The sequence below is a fragment of the Lytechinus variegatus genome, chromosome 9 (genome assembly GCF_018143015.1).
Source record: "Lytechinus variegatus isolate NC3 chromosome 9, Lvar_3.0, whole genome shotgun sequence".
Lineage (NCBI taxonomy): Eukaryota > Metazoa > Echinodermata > Echinoidea > Temnopleuroida > Toxopneustidae > Lytechinus > Lytechinus variegatus.
The window spans coordinates 20,615,562-20,620,851 of record NC_054748.1 but is presented as its reverse complement, the minus strand read 5'-3'; the positions used below and the strand labels follow the sequence as shown (position 1 = coordinate 20,620,851).

The 5,290-nt window shown below is 34.5% G+C and overlaps 1 long non-coding RNA gene across 1 annotated transcript; it reads left to right on the top strand.

Annotated features, from left to right (window-relative positions):
- Nucleotides 1–3,995: 3,995 nt before the first annotated feature.
- LOC121421042 lies at nucleotides 3,996–5,007 on the top strand. Its single transcript, XR_005970926.1, has 3 exons — nucleotides 3,996–4,005; nucleotides 4,396–4,515; nucleotides 4,970–5,007. It is a non-coding gene; the product is annotated as an uncharacterized LOC121421042 (long non-coding RNA).
- The last annotated feature ends 283 nt before the right edge of the window (nucleotides 5,008–5,290 follow it).

Below are 5,290 nucleotides of genomic sequence, written 5' to 3'. Positions count from 1 at the left end.
TGGAAATACTGGTGAATCTGAATCCAAAAGAATATTATCTCATCATGGAACTTTACTTTATGGGATAACATGATTCAGAAAAAATAGTTTTTGTTTATATTTTTATGAAAAAAGCATACCTGGCAAGCTTTTAGATCAGATATCCTGTTAGTCATCAGATTGTACCTCTTTGTGATGTGCAAATGGTATTTGACTTTGTACTTCTGACTAGGCTGGGACTGCTAAGAACTGGATCCTATTGGATCTGCAATTCAATATACATACAATACTTTACAGTTAAAAATTTCAAAAGTGATTAACAAAATTCCTCTCTTAAAACAATTTTTTTTATAGAGTTTCCAGCTTTCACAATTCCCAACTAGAAAAAAGCAGGTCTTAATTGACCAAAAACTAAATGGTTTAAGCATACGTGGCCTACTATAGTGAGGTCTTTTGTCAATCTTCAATATATATATACACCAAGCCAGCTTTGACAGATGTAGGATAATTATCATTTGTGTGATAATATGGCTCTCGCTCATTCATCAGTGCGAGACAATCATTAAATTTTTTGCACTCGTCTATAAACATGTCTGATTTGAATCTCTACGTTAAGTGAGTTCCTCTTTAAGTTTGATTTTTATTTTAAAAAAGGATTTGCTCACTTGCTGGCAGGTTTAAATGACCCTTTGCCTTTCACCACAAATAACATCAAGTGAATTTTATTTTTTTTAAATCTATATCTAAGTTAGATATATCCTAGGGCCTTACTTTTATTAAAAAAAAGAAAAAACGTTAACATGTCTCAAAAATCATTCCATGAGTGACCATGTCATGGCCATGCCCATGGCAAAATCTACCAATATCATTCCTTCCAAACAGATTCAGTTTATTTAGATTTAATTTCATTTCATTTAAATGCAGATAATTATATTGAAATAGCGGTGTCGAAAAATCAGTACTAGGCCCATGGCCTATAACTTCAAATTTCAACTCAAGCTTGTTTGACAATTAATTTCCAACACCTAATGACCTAGCCTACATCGGCAATTTCGCAGCCGGCTGGCACCGGCGATATCAAAGTCCGCATCCCGCTCTGGCTATATACGGTATTTGGCTTAATTTTGATGCAGCTTTGCCGTAAACAAGTCCACATCTACCCCTGATATTTGACAATAAGAACTGAAATACAGATTTGATAAGGGCGGACATGAAGCATCCCAATTAACCAACTTAGTTCTACGAAAATTTTTCTGAGAAAATATGTCAGTCAGATTTCAGACTTAGGATTTAGGATCAGACAGGAAAAAGAAATGGAAATATGGAAATTGTGGTTTGCGTTGTAAACTGCACATAAAGCCATGCATGCGACGCCGAACCCCAGCAAACACATTACAATTTCAACTAAGATCAAAGTAAGGAATTGAACTTAACTTACTTTTATTCCTATGGAATGTCATTAGATTGATATTAATGTTTCCTCCAAGATTTTCTGCTCCTTTGAAGTTCACTCAGAAATCATGATTTCAAACATCAATTCTAAAAACAGATAATTAGACTTGCTATTGTATTTCAAAAAGTTGAATTTCGCAGAAACAAAAAGAACGACACTTCGCACAGATATCGTAGGGAATTGTGGGACGGAAAAAATGTTTAATGCATGAGGACATGAATAAAACATTAGCGTTTTATCCAATCATACAAGTGCATTGTGCGTATTTTGACGTCATTACTCATGAATTAAACATTGACCTTCCAAAATCAACCTTCAAATTGGACAAATGGCAGCCATGTTTGTTATGTACAAAACCTATGGAAAATCAAAAACGCGCGAAAAGAGTTGCCTCTCTAGCTCCCTTCGGGAGCTTACGTATACGTAAGATCGTATCTCTGTGGTTCTAACCAAAGACCTTATAATATATTACTAGACCGAAAGCTGCGCGCGCGTTCAGCACAAAACAAACGAGATTAGGCTCCGCCTACCGCGATCATTTGAAGACAAAAATAAGCCCCCATTGACATTCATGAGCGTAAATATATTCATATTCCGGCCTTGTCATTGGCTAAGAGCGTCATTAAAACGCGATTTCCCCGATTCTTTGTCATCGATACTAGTGGTATCGTGTTACAGAATTAATTATTCATTTGACCTCATTACGTCATCTAATTTATTCATTCTGAAACTTTTCTTTCCACACAAAAATGGACCTACGAACACTCCGGTGAGTACGTATAAATTGATATAACCACGTGAATTCAGTGGACTATTTACAAATTTCACACTGTATTTTGTGATCTTAGGTTATTTCTCTACCAAATTAGAGAGTTTGCTATCATTCTTCTGTTAAAGGAAAGCAGAATTTGGTCTTTGAAATTGAAGTTAGATTGTCATCGTCGCCCAGTGCAGCCTGTATGTTGCTTGCAGTGTTGCGGTTATGCCGCTGTGTTAACCACATGTATGTTGTACGGGCTCCTAGCCGATTGGGCATCCGAGAGAAATTCGGGCCGGTTTGGTTCACCTCCAATTAACAAGGACCAACCCACGATTGATTAAAACAAGAAGAATGAAGCTTCTTTTTATACACTGTAACGTTAGATCTAGAGGGAGATCTGCATCTATCTTCAGTAGATCGAGACCCAGTCAGGAATAAACTGTGAAGTGGAGTGTGGATGAAGATATATTGCCTGTCAGTGTCATTCTGTCAATCCTCACTTTCAGTTTCAGATCAAATTTATTTTGCATAACTTCAGGCTTCTGCATATTTAAGCCCCCACCCATTTCAACTTATTGTTATTTATAAATATAGTTAGACTCTGTCTTAGAAAAAAATAGACCAAGAGGTTCAGTCTCTCTATTTTGGTTGTTCCGCTGTACTGCGTTGGCTCACTCACGAATAGTAAAATGTCCGAAATTGTTGAATAAATCCCCAGAAACGACGGTTATTCCTGTCTAAGAAATAATATGCTGCTCTGCATGTTTGTCTTATTATCAATAGATCTAGATAGGCCTAACATTAGATCTAATTTCTAACTTGGTTAACAGAGGATCTAGAGATCTAGTGTTGCTTATATTTTTAGACTTAAGTTAGGGGCCTAGATCTAGGCCTACTGTACTTTACTTTTATTCATCAATGCTTTCTAATTCTAGGCCAACCTAATTCAAATCTAGTCATCTAAATTATACTTTCCCAACCTGCGACACTTACCCCCAGGGCTTATGATCTAGGTCTGTAATTTATTTAGGCCTAGATCTAGGTCTGGGCCTAAACAACTCCATTTACATGTACGAGTATGCCTGTCAGTGTCAGTGGACCAAGGACTAGATCTAATCTTGGTCAATAATGGCAATGAAGTTTAAACTTTTAGCCAGGAATAAAAGTCAGAGTCAGACATCAAATCCATATAGGCCTAGATCTCAGTTTAGAACCAAAGCTTTACTTTCTAGGTCTAGATAGATCGAGAGTCCATCGTTACTATCTAGATCTAGACCTACTAGTACGAGTAATTTAGATACGCGAATGCTGTTGCACAGCTCTGAGTCTTGGACTAGATCTATACTTTCTTAGATCTAGACCTAGTGCATGAGATGAAATTATGTTGAAGTCAAATGAAATAAGATTCGGAAATAAAAAGATGCAGATGTTTCTTTTTTTTAGGGGGGGGGGCAGACATGTGAAAAAATTTAGAGAAACCTAAAATTCAGAAAGCGAGGGGCAGAAGTAACCAATATTATCTATTGCCGTTTTGTGCATTTTCTAAATAAAATTGAAGGATGTCATGCAATTCTTTTTTTTGATGAAGGTTTTCACATTTCAGCTCTTGCCCAAATCCCTCCCCTTTACATACGGCCATGAAAAATATCACTTCTTATTATTGTACTCTCTTTTCTTTCACAAACAGGTTGAGTTTGAAGAACAAGAAAAACAGGTTGAGTTTGAAGGACAAGAAAAACAGTACAGAGGTCTACCTATATGGTTCAAGATGATGATCATAAGTGCATGCATCATTTTGCAGATTCTCATCCAGGTATAAAAGTTAAACTAACCCATTCAAAGTTACAGATACATTACATGCATTGAATGTTAACCATGTTTACATTAAATAAAAATAACCTGAGCCACAAAGAGGTAGGATCTGTACTGAATATACACTTCTTAAATATACAGGCTCTCGAGTCTAAAATAGAACCAATGTCAAAAGTTATGTACCTTGGGCAAATTTATAAAATAAGGTCATGTTCTTGATCTACTAGTAATTAAATTGCCTTTTTATTTCCTATTTGTTTATAAACAAAGCAATATTTATTTTTCATGAGTTATGTTTTATAAAATTCATTTTATTAATTTCTTTAGTGTGATATTCATATTTTATATTTGTAGATTTACGATTTTTTTTGTTTTACAGTTTGTCTAATAGGATGATGCAGTTTGACAATTTCCATGGAGGTGATTGATGATGATAAATAATTGGTGAAGTAGGCCTAATAGAACAGTGACTGGACCACAAAGAGAAATACAAACTACAGCAGTTATATGAGTGAGTGAGTTAGTGATTATTTTTGATAATGGAGGTTGTTCACATTTTTTTGGCAACAAATAAACCTGCCTTTGAAAAACCTATTTCAATTTTGTTTTTAGATTATAATTAGTGTCGTTTTTAATTACAGATAAAAATATTCTGTGCAACAAAACATATCAACTTTAATTCTGACTATTCATATAATTTACATATGTTAATTTATATATTCATATTTACGATTTTTTCAAAGAGGACATGTAGTTAGAATGGAGAGTGGTATGTAAACTGCATAGAACATGTTTAAGTGATATGCTTTATAGAAGTACAAGTTTATTATTAGTAGAAGCAAGATTTCCTATGTTATGTGTTGAAGAAACATATATATGCATAGTCTCACTTTCCTTAAAACATTTATGTTTTATAAATCATGACAATTTAATTGATTTTCTTTCTCTATTTTTTCAATCTGCAGGACTGGTGTAACAGATGTTTTCATTCAAGAAATCCAAAAATTCAACATTGAAGACTTAGGAACCACGTGATGAAGATGGAAAAGGTTTTTTTTTCCAAGTCCAATTTAAAAAAAAAATATCACAACCCAAATTCATGACGTATGAAATTTCTTATTGATTTTCATTAAAACTGGTTGCAAAAAGAGAAGCTTTAAACATACAAATAGGAGCGGCGGATTTAATTTGAAAGGGGGCGGGGGTACAGGGAAAATGCTGTTTTATGTGAAATTTTAAAAAGTTGCGAGCGAGCAAAATTTTGACATTTTAAAAACAAATATCCA